We start from the raw sequence: 23,613 nt of genomic DNA, 5'->3' as shown, positions 1-23,613 counted from the left end.
TCCAAAAAAGGAAAAAAGTGCTTGCTATTTTTCCTCAAAAAATATTTAAATGTTTTACAAGCATAGAAAAAAAATACAACTATGTGTTCCCAAATTTATTTTCTAGCCGAGGCACAAATGCCTTTATAGAATGCATTTTCCACACAAATGTTGCATTACTCCTCCTTCACATGCAGCATACTAACACTTAATTTGTGTATGACAAATCCACAATGTGTCAGACAAGCAATGCAGTTACAGAAAACACCATTTACAACGGATCCCTAAATAAATAAGTGGCCAGCTATCAGGTCTGCCATCTTTTTAGATGCGCACAGTGGGATATTCAATATTATGCAGGACAAACCATGCCAAATAAAAGTAATTGGATGAAAATATTTAAAGTCTCCGATGTGCAATGCTGGTTGTTTATACTACTTCATATGTGAGCAGGATAAATGTGGTATCAAAGCTTTTTCTGCAACATTTAGAGAAAAGTCAGAAAAAGTTCTCTTATAAAATAAACATTTGCTATTTTCATGCCTCTCCCAAAGCATTGCTGTGTAAGAACTTGCCATAACCTTAGATGTCCTTCCCTTCTATTTGCTGTTGTATTCATGACAACGGGGAGTCTTGCCTTTGGTGAACTCTCGTATGCCTGGCCATTATACAGAAGTTAAACACTACTGCTAGGGTGATGTCCTGCACCTCTCTCTGACATCATTCACAAACGGACGTCGGGTATAAAGCAGATGTCAGCATGCACCTTCAGAACTGAAGGCCGCCAGAATCCGCGACTATGGACTGGGTATTCCAAGAGAGTCAGGCAAGTGTGCGGGGGAAGGCTGGGTAGTAAACTACACAGCAGCATATAGAAGAGAAGGACATCTAAGGTTATGGTAAGTTCTTGCACAACAATACTATGTCCTTCTGTTCACAGGCTGCTGTATCCAAAACATCAGAAAGACTGCAAAAGCTCCTGTCCTAAGAGTGGGGTGGCAGACCAGAAGCACTTTCCACAAACCCATGAAGGACGGCTCTGGCAAATCCTGCCCTGGCTCTAGAGATAATGTCCAATTTGTAGTGCCTAGTGAATGTGTGCACTGAGGACAAAGTGACTGCTTCAAGGACAGCAGCCGTGTCCAATCCTATAAGCAATGCCCCTGAGGAGGATACTGCCCTAAGAGTATGCCTTTACTGGAGAAGATAGTGACCTACCATGGTAGTGCAACAAAAGCAATGGTTTTAGATATCCAAGAGGATATGGTTCGCTTGGAAACAGGTTGACCAAGAGCTCTTGGGTAGTAAGGCATGAACAGCCTGTCAGATTTGTGGAAGATTTTGGTTTTGACCAAATAATACCAGAGTTGTCTGTGTATGACTAACGAATGAAGTATCCTCTCCGCTTGGTTCTGGGGAGAGGGGAAAGGTTTTCAGAGTGATAGTCTGATTCAAAGACATTTCACTGACCACTTTAGGCTTGAAGCTGTTGTTGGTACGCAAGCATACCCTGTCCTTGTGGAAGGCAGTGAAAGGGGGGGGGGTGCCATAAGGGTCTGGAGTTCCAAAACCCTTCTGGTTGAGGTGATGGCCACCAAGAGTATAGTCTTCCAAGTGCAGTGCTGGGGGGGTGCAGTCTTTGGCTGGTTCAAACGGTGGTAGTGTCAATTTTTGTAGAACAAAGTTTAAATCCCAAGGGGGTGTAATGGGCTTCCTTGGGGCCCTGAGATGCAGTGCCCCTCAAAAAGAGTTTGACTTCTAACCTCGATGCTAAAGGTGGTACACCAACGACAGGCACGCTGAGATGGCAGACAGGTGAATTTTAACTGAGAAACAGGATAGTCTAGAGTTTATAAGGTCACACAGGTAAATACAAGACCACTGGGGGCTCTACAGTCAGTAGTTATAAATTCTTTTTCTGACACCATAAAGAAAATCTCTTCCACTTAGACAGGTAAGATTTTCTGGTGGTTGGTTTCCTGGCCTCCTGCAGAACCTGGATCTCGTCCTACGTGCATAGGTGTCTGAAGGGAATAAACGCCCTATCACCCACAATGTGAGACTCTATGGACACTTTGGGGTGTAAGTGTTCCCTTGTCCTGTGTAAGCAGGTCCATTCGCTGGCATAACTTGTGGTGATTGCCCTTAGCTAGGTAAGTAAAGGGGGAACCAATGCTGCCCTTGGCCATTAAAGAAGTCACCAGCAAGACTTGAGGTTGTTCCTTCTGAATTTTTAGGATGGCTCCTTCTATGAGGGAAGGGGGGATGCATAGGTGTACATCCCCTTCCATGAGATTGAAAGCATCCACCTTCCAAGCCTCTGGTTATGGAACCCTGGAGCAGAAGGTCGGGAGCTGTCTGTTCATGGGGGAGGCAGAGAAATCCACATCTGGAATACCCCCATCAATGGACCTGGTCCAGAAACAAGTCCCTGTTCAGCATCCATTCGTTAGACAGGGTTATGGTCCTGCTTAATGAGTCTGCCATTAAACTGCCTGCAGACTGGATATACAGTGCTTGGAGTAAGATCTTTGTCTCCAGGGTGATTTTCCAAGCCTGCAGTGCTAGTCTGCCGAGAAGGTAGGATCTTGTCCCCCCATTTGTTGACATACCACAGCACATTGGTACTGTCCGTGTATCACCTCAGGGTGCCTGGTAAAAGCTGACCCTTGAATATTTCCAATGCCAATAGCAAGGCTCTCATTTCCTTGATACTGATGTGATCTTTGTGTTGAGTGGGGGTCCATGCATTCCTCACTCTCCATCCTCCTAGGGTTGTACCCCACCCTGTGTCTGATGCATCTGGAAAGAGCCTGGTTTGGGGGGCATAGGCTGAAGGGGCAGGCCAGGATTTGACTGAATCTGGGTGATCCACCACTTCAGTTACCTGGTCAAGCATGGAAGCATGGGAATCATGAACTCTAGAGAGTGTTAAGTATTGCTTCCAAATTGTTCTCAGGTACCACTGGAACATCCTCATATGTAGCCTTGCCAGGGTGACCACAGGGATAGTCGAGGCCATGAGGCCTAGGATACTGAGGAATATCCTGGCAGAGTTTGTTTTGAGGGGATTTCCTCAAAAAAAGATGTGAGCATCACAATCTTTTCTGGTGGTAGGCAGGCCATCATTTCCCTTGTCAAAATCAGACACCCTAGAACACCTGATCCTGAGAGAATTGGAGAGGATTTTTTGTGGTTTATGGTAAATCCCAGACCTGTTAGGAGGGAAACGGTGAAGTGCATGTATTGCAAGGCCATGGAACTTTATGTATTCTGGATGAGGATGTCATCCAAGTAGGAGACAAGTTGTATTCCCTTTACTCTGGCATATGCCATGATTGAGGCCAGACATTTTGTAAACAGGGGCTGTAGAGAGATCAAAGGGTAAAGCACAGAACTGAAAGTGTGCAGAATCCACTGAGAAGTGAAGGTACTTTCTGAAAAGTGGGTGGCTTGGAATGTGTAAGTAGGCATCCTGTATAACCAAGGACACTAGGAAGGCCCATGGAAGGATCAAAGGTAGGAAGAGAAAGCATCTGGAAGGAGGGAACCTGGAGGAAGGTGTTGAGGTGGGATATGTCCAGGATAGGCCTCTAAGGACCTTCCCTTCTGGGAACCAGGAAGATTCTTGAATAAAATCCCCTTCCTCTTGCAAAAGATGGGCCCTCCTGAATAGTTCCTTGAGCAATAAGTTCCTGCAGAAAGACTGTGTGTGTGTGCGGGGGGGTAGTAGTTGGTCTCTGGGTGGATGAGGGATGCCTTTGGGAGTGGGTCTGGTCTCCCAGGCCATGATATATACCTGCTTTAAGATAGATAGGACCCAAGAGTCCTGGGTAACCTGCTTCCAAGCAGGAAGGGATAGGGAGAGGCGCATGGAAAGAGGTGTGTCTGGGTGAAGAGCCTGACAATCACAGACTACCAGGCTTTCCCTAAAAAGATTTAGAGGAGGGGGTATAGGAGACAGACCTAGATGAGGGCAGTTTCCTGTGGTCCCTTCTAGCCTTAGTTTGCATTTTCCTAGCTGAAGTTCTCACACAGGAAGTCTTTGCAGGGTAATTTCTTTGAAAATGTGGAACTGGAGAGAAAAAGATACGTCTCCGTTCCTCCAGTTCCTAGCCTGTGGTTTGGAGGGCCTTAAAGAGTTCAGCAGCTGCTAAAACAAACAGGTCTTTTGTCTAGAGAGGCATCCAGGAGTTTAGACTTGTCATTAGGGAGGGGTTGCAATCTTAGCCAAGAGTACCTCCAGATGACTGATCCAGAGGCAGCAGCCCTTGCTGAAACTTCTACAGCGTCATACCTACACTTGGAGTGCTTGGTTACTTGAGTGCACGAGTTCAAGACAAGAAAGCTTGGCCTTAGCTGGGGAGTCTGGAAGCTCTCCCCAATTCTTTGACTACATCTGCCATCAGGGCCAAGGAATACATAGCCACGTGTGTTTGGTAGCTGATGGCTCTTACTGCTAGGGTGGCAGAAGTGTAAACCTTCTTTCCTAGACGTTATATCAGTCTGCTCTCTATCAGAAGGTAGTAGGTTGAGGGAAGTAACTTATAGGTTTTGTCAGTGGTCACTGTAATAACTGCCAAGTCTGCAGATGAGGCTTTCTAAAGGAATTTAGCTCCCTCGGGCACCTTGTAGAATCTACCTGGACACTTGGGGGCAGAGAATCCAGGTTTTTAGATGGTGCCATAAATGCATCCAGAAAAGCAGGGTGTACAGGGGGCACAGCAGAAGGGCTAGGAGACTCCAGTTGGAATAGTTCATAGTATCCCTTTGGGTCTTAGTGACTTGACTGGTGTCCCACTTGAAGTTCTGCATTTTGGTGATAGTCTTACCAGGGGTCTCTGTGCCATTGGACGACTCCTCTGGAGAGGTATATCCCAGAGGAGAAGCAATTTGAGAGCAGTTAAGCGACTGATCATCAGATGAATCATCTTCTCCAGAGGAGATGTCGGGGGCAGGTCCCTTGGGGGTAGAGGCCAAAAGGGCCTGGATCAGAGTCTGGCCCCGACATAAGGCCAGAAAAGAATTTAGAAGGCCTTGGGTGAAGGCCTGCTAATCCAGAGGCTGTTCGATGGACGGAGAAGACAGCGGCTGAGAAATGTTTTGTTTTCTGTTCTCTTATGCGTCTCATGTGGAAAACTCAAAGAAGGTTCATAGATTAGTACTAAGCTAACTGCCCTTGTGAGCCATTTTAAGCCTAGCCAATTGTCCCTTGAGAGACTCAAACCCTGCACCTTGTGTTTGCAAGGCAAGCACCTTAACCATTAGGCCACCCTCCAAACCCAGGTAGGACAGCCCGACACCAGCAGACATTCCACAATGTCAGAGGCTATGCCCTCTCGCACAATGATTTGGGAAACCCCACGTGGACCATCGGAAACAAGCCTAGGTTCCTCATCGGCGGCCGAAGCGGACACCTGAGAATCCCTCCGGGGTGTAACCCCAGGCGCCAAGACTGGTTGCCTCAGGGCCTTCTACCGAAGGAAGCTCTGAGGACACCAGGCCTTCACCTGCTTCGAGAGGTGCGGCTGGAGTGGAGGGCGCAGCAGTATGTTCAAGGTCTACTCTTTCACCTTCTTTGACTGGGGTCTCATCAGTGTGTTCCAATGTCGGTTCCACCTTGGAAGCTAAACGTTTAAGCCTCTGATTCTTCAAGGTATATTTTCAATGCTGCTAGGTGGCTTAAGGGCTTTGGGGACAAAAGCCTGCCAAATACAGGTGGTATGGTTGTATTCTTGGCCTAGGCAGACTAGACAGAGCTCATTTAAGTCTCTATGTGGAATTTGCCTTCCATGCCTACACTTGCCCTTCTTACCTGACACGTAACCCAAAGCAGTAGCAAACGAAAAATAAAAAACCCTAAGGGGTACTTATCTGAAGTTGGATGTTGGAAAAAGTACAGTTTTGTACCTACCATAAATGTAGATGTTCTAGTGTATATACTGCTGCAGTCATCACACTTGGGTTATCCTGCCATCAGGCGGTCCCGCAGTCAGCCGAATTCCAAAGTCTTGGTCTGGCGTCGGTTGTCGTCGCTTCTTCCCTGACGTCAGTGTGACAGGGGAATAAGAGGCAGCCAACGCCATTTTCTTCAGTTTTTCTTGCCCCAGATGTCAGGTGCCCCCAACTAGGAAGGCAATACAAATAACCATGCAAAAATACCTTAGTAGATAAACAATAGTACTAGCTCTTAGCAAATACACCATACAGACATGCATCCAATAGATTGATGTACATGGAGTTATAACACCCTGCTATGTAGACGGGATGGTGGGAGGGTAACCTGGACTGCAGCTGTATATACACTAACATCTACATTTATGGTAGGTACAAAACTGTACTATGTTCGTGTTATACTGTTGCAGTCATCACACTTGGGTTGAATCCCAAAGCTATGGATGGGTGGATGGTACTAAACTGGGTTAGGAGAAGCTAGGATGCCCTGCAGAACTGCAGTAGCAAAACCAGCTCTGTTTTTTGAGTATAATGGAAGGTGGTAGTGCTTGGAAAAGGTGTGCACTGAACTCCAAGTAGCTGCCTCCAGAATATCCTTGGTTGGAACCCCCCTGAGAAAGGCTGCTGAAGTTGCTGTAGCCCTGGTAGAATGAAACCTAATATTAACAGGCACTGCTTTCCCATGGTGCGAGTAGCAAAAGCGATACAATGTGCTATCCATTTGGAGATGGTCTGTTTTGAAATAGCCTTTCCTTGTGAACCTGCAGCATAGGATACAAAGAGTTAGTCAGTTTTTCTGAAGGTCTTTGTCTTATCCAAATAGTAACGTAGCTGTCTGTGAATGTCCAAAGAGTGAAGGAGTCTTTCTCCTTTATTCTGGGGGTTTGGATAAAAGGTGGGTAAATGAATGGTCTGATTCAAAGCCACACTGGATACTACCTTTAGCATAAAGGTAGGGTTAGTTCGTAAAGAGACTCTGTCCTGATGGAAAATGATGAAAGGTTCCACTGCCATAAGTGGCTGTAGTTCTGAGACCCTGCGTGCTGAGGTGATAGCCAGCAACAGCTGTTTTACATGACAAGTATTGTAGTTCTGCTGAGAAGGCTGGTTCGAAAGGAGGCAGTGCTAATTTTTCTTAAACGAGGTTGAGGTCCCAAGCAGGCGTTTGGGGTTTTCTGGGGGGTCTTATATTCTTAGCCCCTCTAAGAAACTGCCTTAGTAAAGGGTGCGAGAATATAGGAGGATCCGTTTTATATTGAGCTGAAATGGCTGAAGCATGGATCTTAATGGATGAGAAAGAAAGGCCTTTGCGTAGCATCTCAGTTAAGTATTGCAGTATTTGAGGAATGCTTGGTATCCCAGGATTTTGGCCTTTAGCCTGGTAACATGCACAACATCTTTTCCATTTGTCTGAATATGTTTTTCTGGTGCTGGGCCTCCTGGCCTCCAAAATGACATTCAGGACGTCCTTTGAGAGAAGTGTTGATTGATAATTCAAGGTATTCTCCATGCAGCTAAATTTAAAGTCTTGAGCTGACTGTGAAGGGTTTGAGTTTTGCTGAGTCAACAGAAGTGGGAATTGAGGTAAGATCCATGGAGGGCTGTGAGTCAAGGTCCTTAGTAATGAGGTACCAGTGGTGACGTGGCCAGTCCGGAGCAATGAGGATCATTTGTGGTCTCTCTGATCTGACTTTCAATAATACCTTGGTCAAGAGAGGTAGTGGTGGGAAGACAGACTGTCAATGCTGTCCAACTGAATGATAGGGTGTCCACTTTCCAGGCTAGGGAATGATAAGTCCTTGTGCAAAATTTTTGTAGTTGGCAATTGTTGGGGGAGGCAAATAGATCTATGGCTGGGCGGCCCCACCTTTGAGTTATCATTGAAAATACTTGTGGGTGTAGTCTCCACTCGTGAGGATCTGCCAAATTTCTGCTTAATTCGTCTGCCAATATGTTTTCCTTTCATGGCAGGAACTGTGCTTGCAGTTGTACTTGGTAAGTCAATGCTGTGTTCCACAAGGTCATTGCCTGTCTGCATAAAGGGTAGGAGTGTGTTCCTCCCTGTTTATGTACCACAACTGTGGTGTTGTCTGTCCTTATTAGTAGTTGTCCTGGATGCAAGAGGTCCTTGAAGGCTGTCAGTGCATTTTGCACAGCTAGCATCTCCTTTTGGTTGATGTGTAGATGCATTTGTTTTGCAGACCATTTGCCCTGTATGCACTGCTCTGCGCCATGTGTGCTTCCCAGGCATAGTCTGAAGAATCTGTTGTCATAGTTTGGTTCGCTGGAGGTAAGACAAAAGGAAGACCTTTGTTTATTTGACATGCTTGAGCCCACCATAGGAACTCTTTTTGAAGGCAGGGAATGAGAGGTATACTTGTTTCGAGGCTGTGCCTGTGTTGAGTCCATACACTTTTCAGGTACCATTGTAATTTCCTCATTCAGCTTTGCATGTGGAATTAGTTGAATGCAGGATGCCATGAACCCCAATGCCTGCAGGATTTTCCTTGCAGTGAGCTGGGTAAAAGTTGCCATCTTTTGGAAGTATTAAGTCAGTTGTTTTTGTCTGGCGTGAGATGAGCCATCTGGGCCGTTGTATTTAAGCTGGCACCCAGGAATATTATGTCTTGTGAGGGTATTAGCTTTGACTTCTTTTTGTTTACTGTGTACCCTAGGCAACTTAGCAGCTTTGTTACAAATGCTGTAATAGAATGGCCTTGCTGTCCGCTTGGATCAGGCAGTCGTCCAGATATGGATAAATTTGTATTCCTTGTTGTCTGCAGTATGCAATTACTGATGCCAGGCATTTCGTAAATACTCTGGGCGCAGTAGATAAGCCAAAGGGCAATGCAGAAAATTGATAATGCGTTGTACCTGCCAAAAATCTGAGGTATCTTCTGCAATCTTGTCTGATAGGGACATGCAGGTATGCCTCTGAGGTCCAACGTTACCAGCCAAGACTCCTTGCCAAACATGGGAAGAAGCTGCTGTAGTGTGAGCATTTTGAATTTGGGTACCTCCAGGTATGTGTTTAGAATTTAGAGGTCTAAAATGGGTCTCCAGGCTTTGTCCTTTCTTGGTACTAGAAATATAGTCTTGAGTAAAAACCTTGACCTTGCTCCTTTGTAGGTACCTTTTGAATTGCTTTCATATCCATGAGAGCTGAAATTTGCATTTGTGCCTCTGCCCATTGTTTTGGAGGCAGATTTGGCATGCCTCTCATCCGTGGTAAAGTGTGAAAATGAAATCTGTAGCCTTGGGTAATAATATCCAGAACCCATTTGTCCTTTGTTATGATGCGCCAATTCTGTGGAAATAGAGCCAGTTTTCCTCCCAAAGGTGCTGCCAGGACAATTTTGCTTGTCAGGCGAAGAGGGAAGTCATTGTGTTTGTTTCCTGAAGGGTTGAGATCTTTCGTCTCCACCTCTTTGAGTTGTTGTATGCCATTGTCTAGGCCTGAAAGAACCTTGTGGCTGGCCTCTGCCCCTTGGGCGTCTGTACCTACCCCTTTGGGGTCTGTCTGATGCAGGAAAGGACCAGTTTTTTGATGGCCAGTTTCTGCTGAAACGAGGAGGTTGTACCTGTAAAAAATCTTTAACTGTCTGCATAGATTTTGCCTTTTCTTCCATTTTCTTTAAAACTTCCTCTGCTTTGACACCAAACAACACATCTTTCTGCAATGGAGCATCCAATAACTTTGCTTTGACATGTTCTGGTAAGGCTTACTCTTTTAGCCAAGCATGTCTAAGTATTACAGATCCTGTGACAGCTGCTCTGAGGCTTCCAATGAATCAAAACCACACTAAGGTATGCTTTCCCACCTGTTCTGCTGCATGCAGCAAATCCTGCATCTCTTTGAAATCAGGTTGATCTGTCTGAGGGATCATTTTCCGCTTTAACTGTGTAATCAAGTACTGCTGGTATTTTAGCATGTGGAATTGGCAGTTTAAGGCCCTCATGGCCAAAGTGGCAGATGTATACACTTTCTTCCCCCATCTTTCTAATGCTCTGGAATCTCTTTCAGAAGGGAGTGGATTCTTAGCAGTAGAAGCCTTAACCCCTTTGGGACCCTGGGAAATGGTTTCGGGGTCTGCAACAGGGCTTTTATATAGAAACTTATGAGAATCAGGAACTCGGTAGTATCTGTCTGGTTTAGCTGGTGCAGGAGTTAAGGAATCTGGGTTTAGACTAGATTCGGTGTAAACATCATCCAAAATGTCTAAAACTGGAGGAATTGCAAGGGGTCTATGCTGTGGGAGAAGAAGAAACTCACGGAGTCTTTTCTTAGAGTCAGAGTAATCTTGGCCTTCCCAGTGGAAGTGTTCCCTCATGGTGTGTAAAGTTTCCCCAAAAGAGTAGTCTTCAGGGGGGGAGACAGAGGGAATGGACTCTTCAGCATCTGAGTCTTCATAAGGAGGGAAGGAATAATCCTGGTCCTCAGTTAGCTGAGGAAATGGATGCTTGGTCAGAGGAAGGATAATCTTCCTCCAGTCTAGGCCTTTTGTCAGGAGGGGGTTGTGAACCCCTGATAAGGGTAATTAAATCCTCAGCCATCTTAAGCATCTGTTTTTTTAGGCATAGGGGCCTGTGGGGGTGTCTGTGGACCCGGTTTCCTAACTTTTAAGGGGGCTTTAAGTTTAGCATAAGACTTAATGGAGACAGTTGTCGGTTTAGAGACACCTTCAGAAACCGAAGGCCTGTCCAAAATCTCCGGATCACCGTCAGGGTTGGCGTCCTAGGGGTGAGGAGGAACCGGCTCCTAAGGCCCAGCTGATTCGGTCTGGGAGGCAGTCAGAATTTCTAACTCAGCGGTAGTCAGGGACTGCGTAGGCACCTCGCTAAAAACCGGAGAACCGTTGGCAGGCCTTGCGGAGGCCTCGGTATCTGGTCTTGGTTGCCTGTCTTTATCCTTGCATTTTTTAATCATTGCTGATGTCGGTTGCTCAGACGACATGCTATAGTTAAATTTTCTGCCAAATTATGTCGGGCGAAATCTGCCCGACGCTTGATCGTACGTTTGTTGAACCTAGCACAAAACCGACAACCAGAGACGTCGTGGTCTGGGCCTAGGCAAGGAATACAATAAGAATGAAAATCCTTATGAGGTATTTGCTTCCCACAAGAAATGCAATTATTAACTTTGTCTGACATCGGTCTGAGGCAAGAAAAGTTTCCCCAACGGGGTACTTGGCTTTAGAGAAGACTTCAAGCTGAAATTCGATTCGAAAATCTCAGGAGCTAGCCGACTGGCACTTGCGAACTGCTTCTGCTTCGGGCACCGCGTGGCAAGAAAGACTGAAGAAAATAGCGTCGGCTGCCTCTTTTATCCCCCTGTCGCACTGACGTCAGGGAAGAAGCGACGACAACCGACGCCGGACCAAGACTTTGGAATTCAGCCGACTGCGGGACCGCCTGACGGCAGGATAACCCAAGTGTGATGACTGCAGCAGTATAACACTATGAACATCACTTCTTCCAACACAGGCGGTAGAAAAGCTCTAAAGGAAATGCTGACATCTGCTTTATACCAAATGTCCGTTTATGACTGACGTCCAAGAAAGAGGCACAGGACATTACGCCCCACCCTAGCGGTAGCATTTAACTTTTGTATAATGGCCAGACGTATGACAGTTCTCCAGAGGCAAACTCCCTGATGTTCATGAATACAGCAGCATATGAATAGGACATCTGTCCAGGTCAGGACAGCTCTGTAGAAAGACTGCTGGTAACCCAATCAATGAGGTGCAAGGATACAGTTTCACTTGCACCCTGCAATAAAGACAATGGAACACAGTTTCACAACACTTGTATAGCAGCTGCTGACTTTGACATCAGGAGAAATGTCCATCAAAGACTGCTAGTAGTACCAGACTGGGAGAACTACAATTTCCCAGTGTCAGTGTTATGTCATTAAGGAGACGACAAACTGCTCTAGCAAAGTATGTGAAAGGTTAAGCTGAAAACAGGGGGCAGGGTTTCTCTTCCTTTGATTCCAAGGCGAAGAAATAAATGTTTAGCAGTCTACAAACGGGTTTCTGGTACCTAAACAATACCAGAACCATAGTGAAGGGGGGGGGGGGAGAAACATCCCAAGGGTTGGGTTAAATTGCCAGAGAAAATGGACTTAATGAGGAAGCACCTACTGCACATAAGTCTCTGCAGAATTATAAACTGCCTTACTTCCACCAGGTGGAATTGTGGCTAAGACTTCAAAACAGTTCTCCAGTACTTACTAGGCCATTGATCAGAGAGGATCTTAAGAAGCCTAGCCTGGATTCTTATGGTCGTTTTTTGCCCTCATCTTATGTATGAACAACCCAGTGATGGTCAGGACATGCTGGGACATTTACCTGTTCCCCCGAACCACGAAGGACATGAGGGCTAAACTGGGGATAGATTTGCAGTTTCCCATAAATTCATCCAAATTACTTTTGAAAACGGCAATGTCCCTGCCCTTCTTAAAATATTTTTTTTAAAAGTAAGCTATTTATAAAACAAACTGTTTCATATAAAAGATTTACAACAGAGTTATGTCCATTTGTCAGTTTCACTTTGCCATACCACTTCGCAGGACCCACCCAAATATGCTAAAGCATATGTCTGTATGCATGTATACTACATATGCAGTGTACACATGCAGTACACACACACACACACACACACACACACACCCCTACCTTTTAAAGAACAGGCTTGTGTTTGTATAATCACTATACTGATAGATGTACACTGCTATGACAGTTATCCAATCAGCAACATTTTCTAATTTTGTTTTATTTATTTTGGAAGAGAAAAATATACTGACAATGAATTTCATAAAGGAAACAGTGGCTGACAACACTGCAGCAATCCTCACTGAATTTATACAGTTACCTGCGAGACAAATGGGGCTTGTGCTCACAAATGGAATCCCACAGCTATGGGGAAAAAAGAAGTTATGTACTCAACGTTCTGAGTAGATGCACTTAATTTGTCTTCAACCTTTGGGCTTTGGATTCTACATGGATCCGACATGGTCACATAGCATCTTTGATCAGAGCTCTCAGCTCCTTCCCTCTATCCATAAGGCTCCCAGTCTCCTTCCTCCCTTCGGATACAGTTTGCTGCTCATAAGACAAACCCAACAAAGCCTTGCCACTACAGATTAATGTCATACTCTCACCCAACAAACAAAGAATGGCCATAACATTTACACTTCTTCAGCACATGGTCAGAATAGTGACAAGGCGGGGGGAGGAGGGAGGGATGGCTGAAGACAAATGAAGTACAACTACTCAGATGGAACGTTATGGTGAGTACATAACTTCTTTATCTGAAGTAGTTTATTTCATTTGGCCTTCAACCTCTGGGACAGAGTCCCCAGCTACTTATTACCTGGGAGGCCTTCATGGAAGGATATTCTAGGGCACGGAGAATCCAAAACAAGCCCTACTCTGGAAATTATATCCAACTTGCAGTGGGAAATGAAGGTATGAGATGAGGACCATGTTGGCGGCAGAGCAGATGTCATCCAGCGAGACCCTGGACCAGAAAGCCACTGAAGTAGCCATAGACCTGGTAGAGTGCGCTTTCAGCTGACTTGGCGGACAGAGCCCTCCTTCCTAAATAAGCTCTGGAAATGTACTGCGATATCCATCTGACAATTTTGACTTTGGAAATTGGTTTGCCCAAAAAGGGCATAACAAACTGGTCAGACTTTCGAAAGGATTTGGTCCTTTGTAAGTAGAAATGTAGTTGTCTATGTACATCTATCAAGGGCAATTTATATTCTCCCTTGTTCTGGAAATTCGGAAAAAATACTGGCAGATTGATAGATTGATTTATGCTAGCTTCAGAGGACACCTTGGGTAAAAAGAATGAATTAGTACTCAAGGAGACTTTAGCCTTATGGAAGATAATGGACGGCACTATCAGAGAGAGAGCTTGGAGTTCCAACACTCTCCTAGCAGAAGTGATGGCTACCAAAAAGGCAGTCTTCCATGATAGGTACTGTAACTAGACTGTATCTACAGGTTCAAAAGGGGGAGAGACTAGAGCCTGGAGAAAGTACCGTTGTGTACACTTACCACAAATGTAGATGTTTGAGTGTATTCACTGTTGCAGTCATCACACATTCAGGTTATCTCCTTGCAGTAGCCCTCAGTCAGCCTGATTATCAAAGTTTTGGGCGCTGCGTTGGTTGCGGTCATATTCCATGATGTCAGGTAGTCAGGGGTATAAAGCATGCAGCCGAAGCCATTACACCAGTATTTTCTTGCCCCAGATGTCAGGTGCCCCCATAATGGGAAGCAATTATATACAAGGTTACACCTCCAACAAAAAAAGCAAATGTTGGCTGAATTTTGTTATTTGCTAGTAATTACAGGTGTGGGGGTAGCCACATTCTTTGATTTCCTGTCCTTGCATATTTAAACTGGTGCATGTGAAATAATTCCTGCTTTAAAACTTCAGCTTGGCCAGCTAAGAACTTGGTTATATTCAACTGGACGTATAAGAGAATTTAAGTACCTTTATCTGCTCTTTTTTTAAAAAAAATACAGTATTTAATTTGAGTGTTGAAGGAATTTTTAACTGAAGTTATTCTGCTCTTCAGTAACTTGAACTGAAGCTAGTGTTGGCTGAATTTTGTTATTTGCTAGTAATTACAGGTGTGGGGGTAGCCACATTCTTTGATTTCCTGTCCTTGCATATTTAAACTGGTGCATGTGAAATAATTCCTGCTTTAAAACTTCAGCTTGGCCAGCTAAGAACTTGGTTATATTCAACTGGACGTATAAGAGAATTTAAGTACCTTTATCTGCTCTTTTTAAAAAATACAGTATTTAATTTGAGTGTTGAAGGAATTTTTAACTGAAGTTATTCTGCTCTTCAGTAACTTGAACTGAAGCTAGTGTTGGCTGAACTTTGTTATTTGCTAGTAATTACAGGTGTGGGGTAGCCACATTCTTTGATTTCCTGTCCTTGCATATTTAAACTGGTGCATGTGAAATAATTCCTGCTTTAAAACTTCAGCTTGGCCAGCTAAGAACTTGGTTATATTCAACTGGACGTATAAGAGAATTTAAGTACCTTTATCTTTCTTGTTAAGTGGTACAGACTATTTGTAGGCTTCTGAGCCCCCAAGCCCTTCTGTGTTTGAGGGAAGCCTTCTAGCTTGGTTTTTTTTTTCTTATAACTAGCCAGTTTTCTAGTTTCAGCACTCAAATCTGTTTCTTTGATCTCAGCACTTGTTCAGAAAAAAAAAAAAAAAAAAAATTTTTCATCTGCTTTTACTGTACTTTTGTTTTTACCTACTTCTTTTTACTTTTGCATCATCTTAAAATACTCAATTGTATTTACTACTGCTTGGTGTAACTCATTCTAAGCCTTTTGGTTTAAACACTTGGGCTTCGGACCAGTTAGTTGTTTTGCACTGAGAGGGTTTGTGGTCTGCACTGTTGTGGCAGAACAGGTAGCTTACATCCTTCTAGGTTGAGAACTGCTGATTGAGGGCTCAGTGTCTGTTATTCTAAAAGTGTATTAATTCTGGTTTAAGCACTTGGGCTTTCAAGCCAGTTATTTTACATTAAGAGGGTTCGTGGTCTGCACTCTTGTGGGAGGAGAGGCTGGACTCTGCCCTTCTGAGCTGGGAATTTCTGGTTAAAGGCTTATAGTGCATGCATATCTGAACTGTTTCTTACTGAAGTTGGTGCGCCTTGTTTGCTGTGGCATAGACTGGATTCGGGCCTGCTGGATCTAGCTTTGTTTGTGTAACTTGAGCACTAATCCAGACATTCTCTAAAGTATTCAATGGTATTTATTACTGCTTGGTTGTAACTTGATTAAAGTGTAGCTATCATTCAAGTCTTTTGGATTAAGCACTTGGGTTTCAGACCAGTTGTTTTACATTAGGAAGGTTTGTGGCAAGCACTGTGGTGGCAGGACAGGTAGCTTTCATCCTTCTAAGTTGGGAACTGCTGATTGAGAGCCCAGTGTCCAAGTGTATTAGTTCTGGTTTAGGCACTTGGGCTTCAGGCCAGTTATTTTACATTAAGAAGGTTCGTGGTCTGCACTCTTGTGGGAGAAGAGGCTGGACTCTGCCATTCTGAGCTGGGAATTTCTGGTTAAAGGTTTATAGTGCCTGAATATTTGAACTGTATCTTACTGAAATTGGTTCACCTTGTTTGCTCTAGCATAGACTAGATCCAGGCCTGCTGAATCTAGCTTTGTTTATATGCTTGTTGTTTGCTTGTTATTTCCCTGGAAGCTAATTCCACCTAATACAACTTCTCAGCTTCTGTGGATCACTAGTGATATCTGCATTGCTTACTGTACTTATTTCCTTGTTTCACTTGAAAGAAAGTTACTGTTTGTCGTTTTTGCATTTAGTTACTTGTAACACATTGCACTCAAGTTACCTGGCACTTGCTCACTAAAGCAATTATATAAGTCAGCACTAAAAATTAAAAGCACTACACCCTCACTCCCCACTGGCCCGTTTTCAATTAAGGAATTCCCAATATTATTCTAGCATGTCCAAAGGTCAGTTGTCAATCTTCTCTCCGGTCCAGCTGGTGAATCTGGGAATCTTGAGGCAATGTTATAACTGCCTCATGTACACAGACAACCCTCTCCTCCTCCCACATAACACAAATACTTGCGAGAGATGCAGCTATTTAGCCAAACTGGAGGCTGAGCTCTCTCAACTCAGGACTGGCAAGACCAGACAGGAGGAGAAGGCAACTACACGCACCACAAAACCAGCCTCACATAATGCTACCACTCCACTGAATCAAACACAAACACACAAAGACATACTCTGAGGCTCTGAGTAAAAATTTACCTAAACAGCAGAGGCCTCCAAAGCAGACACCCAAACAACTGCTACCTCAAGACACCCCACAAGCAACACAAACCACAAAAGCAGTGTGCAAAGCAGTCACAGCCCTTAAGGCCAAATACACCAAACATACTTGTCATAGGTGACTCCATAGTCAGACACACTGACGTCCCACTCACTAGGCTGAACAAGGAGAGGGTCACAGTAAGCTGCCTATCGGGCGCTAGAATCCGCCACATAACACAAGCACTCGGGTCACTCCATGGCAAGTACAAATATGACACAGTCATTGTCCATGCTGGTGTGAACGACCTGAGACGTACCTCCCTGGACTACATGAAAAGAGACAGAGGAGCTCTCTGATTATGTAGCCCAGGCAGGTATGACCCTAACCCTGAGCAGTATCCTTCCTTCACCAAGAATGATGCCACAATATAGAGACAAGATGATCAGCTTTAACAATTGGCTTAATGTCTGGTGTCATTCAAAGGGGATCCAGTGTCTGTCTGCCTGGGATGACATGCTTGACAAGCCACGCTGCTTCAAAGGGACGGCTTGCACCTGTCACCCTGGGATTCCGGATATTGGCTAAGGCTCTTGCCACCCCATAGTGCCTTTTTAGGCAAGGCTCAAATTCTAAACCTACCACCCTAGAAAACAAAAATGGGAAGAAACTGAGGGTAATGCTGCTCAATGCCAGAAGTCTAAATCTCAAAATGCACACTCGAGGCCCTTCTCAGTATGGAGAACATCGATGTCTGTGCTGTAACTGAAACCTGGTTCAAGGCTCCTGAGAGCACCCGGCACTATTAGGTTTTACCTCATATCATGCGTTCCAGCCCCAAAACCCGGACCACACCACAAAAGGAGGGTGTATCCATATTCATAAAGGATACCCACACCTCCAGGTTGGTGGCAACGCATGCTGAAACCATCCAGGTGCAACTAACCACAGGCAAAACTGCTACAAATTGTAGCATGCTACAGGCCACCCTCTCAAACTCAGGAACCCCACACAGCCTTCCTGAAGACACTGGAGGGTATAAATGTATCTCCAAACACCATCATATTGGGTGACTTCAACTACCCGAATATAGACTGGGAACATTACTCAAGCCCTAACTTTCTAGCCCAATGGTTCCTGGAGTTCATAAATTCAAATGCCATGGAACAGCTAGTCACTGTTCCCACGAGAGGAGAAAATATACTAGATCTCATCGTCACAAACATGGGGACAAAATGCTCCACACCGGAAGTATATCCCTCATTGGTGAGATCTGATCATAAACTAATCTCACTGGAAATCCACATCCCGCCCCCACCCCAAACAAAAAAGACCATAGTGAAGAACTTCTCTAAAGCAAACTTCACACTACTCAAGACTGGTGTGGTATCCCTTCAAGGCCCCTGAGGCCAGTGGAAACCACAACCCAAGCTGCGGAAGCCCTTACAAATGCCTTCTATGAACACCTCCAGGACTGCATGGATCAGGCAATCCCAAATAAAACCAAGACACTTTCCACAAAGGGCAAACGTCCAGTCTGGTGGACCCCAGCCATTAACAAACTTTACAATAAGAGGAGAAAGCTATTACATGATAGAACAAAATCCATAAAAGGGAAGTCACCCCTGATCATTATTAGTAAAAAATACGAGCACTCAAAATCAACTAAGGCCAATTTTGAGAGAAAAATTGCCATGGATTCAAAGGACAATCATAAGGCCTTTTTCAGCTATGTTAGGAACCTGGGTGGAAACTCCCAGATATGCTCAGAATTAGTCCAAAATGATACAAAAATCACTGAACCCACAGACATTGCCAACATACTGGCAGACAGGTTCAGTGCAAACTTCACCCTCTCCCCTAAAGGAGAGATAACTATCCCAGCCGAGTGTAGCCTCCCGGACATCTCAAATGCGCAGGTGAAAGCTGCTCTCTAAAGCTAAAAACACAGCATCAATGGGACCGGATGGTGTCCCCGGCTGTGTGCTACACGAGCTAAATGAGGAATTAAACCCGCACATAAGGCAGCTGTTTAATCTCAGCCTTACCACAGGATACGTGCCCAAGGAGTGGCGTACGGCAACTGTTGTCCCACTCCACAAAGGCGGAGCCTCTACGGACCCTGGTAATTACCCCCATAAGCTTAACAAGTCTAGTCTGCAAAGCTATGGAGAGGATCATAATGCAGCTCATAAACAAAGATATAGGGGACTTGCAGACATTGGACCCGACCCAGTTTGGCTTTGTCAAGGGAAGATCATGCCTTTTGAACTTGGTCGACTTCTTGAAACAGTCACCAAGGCCATTGATGAGGGAAAGGCAGTCCATACAGCCTACCTTGACCTTGCAAAGGCTTTCGACACAATACCCCACTCGGGTATTGTAGAAAAACTTACCAGCTTAAATGTAAACCCATATGTCACAAGATGGGTTGCAAACTGGCTTAAGGACAGAACCCACAGGGTTAGAGTTGCTGGCGCTGTGTCAGACTCCAAGCCGGTCACAAGTGGGTGTCCCACAGGGCTCGGTCCTTGGCCCCCTATTGTTTGGCATCTACTTCTCAGAAGTACAGGCCAACATAGGAGGACTTTGGCTGACAAAGTTTGCAGACGACTGCAAACTGGGCGCCATAGTGGAAAGTGCATCAGACACGGATATCCTTCAGAAGGGACTCACGGAAACAGATAGCTGGTGCCAGAGCCATGGCCTGAAGTTAAACGCCAAAAAATGTATAGTCATACCCTTCGGGAAAAACAAGGTAACCCCAAGCTACCATATAGGTGGCAATCCACTAAGCACAGAAGAGGTTATCAGGGACCTGGGGACCCAGGTTGACAGTGGCCTTTCTTTTGACACTCACATTGCTAAAGTGGTTAGAAAGACCTTCTACATTGCCCACCTGATCATGAAGGGATTCACATCCAGATCTAGTGAGGTCATTGTTCCCCTGAACTCTTCACTTATCAGAACAATGATAGAGTACAATGCCCCATTCGGGATGTATCTCACCCGACATCTGCAGCAATTGGAGAGACCCCAAAAGTTCCTCACCAAAAGGATAAAGGGACTCCAAAATCTGTCATATGCTGCCAGATTGAAGAAACTCCAGCTCTATTCAGTCGCATACCGTCTGCTCAGAGGTGACATGTGCCTGACATACAAGGCCATGTCCAACCCGGAATTAATGGACATGCTCCACCTCAAAAAATCCAAATCCACCAAAACCACTAGAGCAAGCGACTTAAACCTTAGCACGGATATAAATAGGACGTGCTGGAGGGATAGATTTATCACTCAGAGACTCCCTATGCTGTGGAATAAAATCCCGGTCCATGTGAGGCAGAGCACCTCGCTGACTCTGTTCAAGAGAAATCTAGACCTGTGGATGGGAGATCGTAGGTTTACCCCGGGAATCATCTCTGTGTCACTGCTGGACAGAGGCACAACAAACTAATGGGCACAGTATTTTTTCATACAAGGGGTGGCGTAAGCCACAAAAATTTGGGCTAGGCTTATAAATGCCTTGGGGCAGATAGCCTAGTATAAACCTATGAAACTATGAAATACACCAAAAAGCTTTAAACATAGTAAACAAGAATAGAGATGTAGTCAATAGAAGTCAAGGGGCTGGAGGAAGGATAACCAGGACTGCAACAGTGAATACACTAACATCTACATTTATGGTAAGTGTACACAACTGTACTGTGTTCTTTGTGTTTCAGTGTTGCAGTCATCACATTTGGGTAGATTCCCAAAGCTAAGGATGGGAGAAGGTAATTAGATAGCATTAGGACCGGCTATAAGGCCCTGCAAGACTGCAGTGGCAAAGCCAGCTCTGGATTTAGAAAAAAATGGCAAGTGGTAATGCTTGGTGAAGGTATGTACAGAACTCCAGGTAGCAGCTTCTAGGATGTCCCTGGTAGGGACACCTCTGAGAAAGGCTGTAGAGGTCGATGCAGCCATGGTTGAATGTGGTCTTATCCCCCTGTGGGGTAAGTTTTACATGGTGCTTATTGCAGAAATGAATGCAATGGCCTATCCACTTAGAAATGGTTTGCTTTGAAATAGCCTTACCCTCTGCCCCTGTAGCAAATGCAACCAGCAGCTGTTCAGATTTCCTGAGAGGCTTGGTCTTGTCCAAGTAAAATCCAAGTTGTTTGTGTACATTCAATGAGTGCAGTATTCGTTCCCCATTGTTCTGTGGATTAGAAAAGGTTGGCAAATGAATGGACTAAGGCCCACACTGGATACCACCTTGCAAATGAAGGAGGGATTGCTCCTGAGGGATACCCTGTCCACATGAAAGATGATGAAAGGCTCCACTGCCATGAGGGCCAGTAATTCAGACACCCTTCTTGCTGAAGTGATGGCTAGAAGGAAGGCTGTTTTCCAAAAAAGGAATTTCAACTCAGCCTTTGCAGCTGGCTCAAAGGGAGGTAGATTGAGCTTTTCCAATACAAAGTTAAGGTGCCAGGCTGAAATAGGGGCTCTTCTGAGTGGTCTTAAGTTTTTGGCCCCTCTGAGGAATTGCTTCAGCAGTGGATGAGAAAAGAGGGGTGGTTCTGTATTGTAAATATGCTGAAATGGCTGAGGCATGAATTTTGATGGAAAAAAGGAAAGGCCCTTGTGAAGCATCTCAGTTAAGTACTGAAGAATATGAGGCAAATTGGGCGATGCTGTGACCATCCCCCTGAGTTTGGCTCCAGAACAGAATCTTTTCCATTTTTCTAGGCCTCCTTGCCTCCAGCATGACATCCAACACTTGCTTACTGAGGGATGGTAACAGAGAGATCAGGTAATTAGCCAGGCTGCCAGGTTCAGGGTTTGAAGTTGTGGGTGCAGAATTTGGCCCTCCTGCTGGGACAGCAGGGCAGGGGCCTGAGGCAGGTGCCGTGGTGCCAGCAGTGACCCACTGTGCAAGAGGGGGTACCAGTGGTGGCGTGGCAAGTCTGGTGCAACCAGTATTGTCCTTGGTTTGTCCTGTTTGATCTTTAGTAGTACCTTGGAGAGGAAAGGCAGAAGGGGGAAAAGGCATGAATTGAAAAGTTTTTCCAGGTGAAGGATAGGGCATCCACTTTAGTAGTTCGGGGGGAGGCAAACAGGTCCATCGCTGGGCTCCCCCATTTGTTTATCAACATGTTGAATATCTTTGGGTTCAGATTCCACTCATGTGGGTCCATGAGATTTCTGCTTAGGTCGTCCGCCAGTGCATTTAGCTTTCCTGGCAGGAATTGAGCCTGTAGGTGCACTTGGTAGCTCAAGGCCGTGTTCCACAGAGCCATGGCTAGTCTACAGAGAGGGTATGACTGGGATCCCCCCTGCTTATGTACCACATAACGGTGGTGTTGTCCGTCTTTACCAATAATTGTCATGGAAGAATGTGGTCCTTGAAGGCTGTCAGAGCATTCTGCACAGCTAACATTTCTGATTGATATGCAGGTGCATTTGACTTGGGTTCCATTTGCCCTGAATGCACTGCCCTGCCAAGTGGGCCCCCCATGCATAATCTGATGCGTCTGTTAGGGTTTGGGCAGCAGGGGGTAGAGTGAATGGCAGTCCCTTGTTTTGCTGGCAGGCCTCTGCCCACCAAACGAACTATCTGTAGACAAGGTATGACGGGAATCATGGACTCTAGAGCCTGAAAATGTTGACACCATAGGTTTTTTAGATACCATTGTAGTTTCCTCATATGCAGTCTTGCATATGGAATTAAAATGCAAGAGACCATGAACCCCAGAGCTTGCAGTATTTTCCTTGCACATAGCTGGGTCTTTGTGGTCAGTAGTTTGAAAGTAGGCTGTCAACTGAACTTGTTTCTCGGGCGTGAGGTAGGACATCTGGGAAGTTGCATTCAAGATTGCGACCAGGAATACAATTTGTTGGCAGGGTACAAGATGCGATTTCTTTACGTTTATGGTGTACCTCAAAGAAGTTAGCAATTTCTTTACAAATGCCAGATGATTTAATAGTATGTCCTGGCTTTCTGCCTGAATTAGACAATTGTCCAGGTATGGGTATATTTGAATATTCCTTTGCCTGCAAAATGCAATGACTGGAGCTAGGCACTTTGTGAATACCTTGGGCGCAGTAGATAAGCCAAAGGGCAGTGCAGAGAACTGACAGTGCATGTAGCCTGCCCTGAAGCGTAGGTATCTTCTGCAAGATTCCCTTATTGGGATGTGCAGGTAGGCTTACTTTAAATCCAGTGTTGCCAACCAGGCATCTTTGCCTAGCATGGGAAGCAGCTGATTAAGAGTTAGCATCTTGAATTTTGGGATTACCAAAAAGGTGTTTAGGATAGACAGGTCCAGGATAGGATGCCAGAAATTGTCTTTTCTGGGCACCAGGAAAAGTCTTGAGTAGAAACCTTGCCCCCATTCTTTTTCTGGGACAGGTTGAATAGCCCTGAGGCTTAGAAGAGAGAACTTGCTTTTGAGCCTCTGCCCACTGATTTGGGGGTAGTCTGGCCAACCGTTTGGTGTTGGTAAGGAGTGGAAGTGGAATCTGTATCCTTGGGAAACTATATTTAGAACCCATTTGTCCTGGGTAAGGAGTTCCCAATTTTTTGCAGGCAGGACAATCTTTCCCTCTAAAGGAACAGTCAGTTGAGCAGGGCTTGGAAGGTTTGAAGTTAAGTTGCTGAGACAGTTTACCATAGGGGGAGTCTTACTACTACCAGCTTTGGAAGTGAGAGCCCTCCACTGCTTAGGCCTGGGAGTAACTTGGGACTGAAGCCAGGGTGTTCTGCTGGTTCTGGGTTTGGACTGAAGGCCTGGAAGAGGCAGGAAAGGACTAATTCGACGGCCAATGCCTGCTAAATCTGGGAGGCTGTACTTGCAGGAAATCTTTAACAGTT

The 23,613-nt window shown here is 45.2% G+C and overlaps 1 protein-coding gene across 1 annotated transcript in view; it reads right to left on the bottom strand.

Moving 5' to 3' along the window:
- HSPA9 (heat shock protein family A (Hsp70) member 9) overlaps positions 1 to 23,613 on the bottom strand; it is a 1,477,986-nt gene that overhangs the window by 498,077 nt on the left and 956,296 nt on the right. The gene's annotated exons all lie outside the window — the stretch shown is intronic.

This window comes from Protopterus annectens, chromosome 4.part0 (assembly GCF_019279795.1).
Source record: "Protopterus annectens isolate FY-2018-M chromosome 4.part0, PAN1.0, whole genome shotgun sequence".
NCBI classification, from domain to species: Eukaryota; Metazoa; Chordata; order Ceratodontiformes; family Protopteridae; genus Protopterus; species Protopterus annectens.
This window is presented reverse-complemented; position numbering and strand designations above follow the sequence as displayed.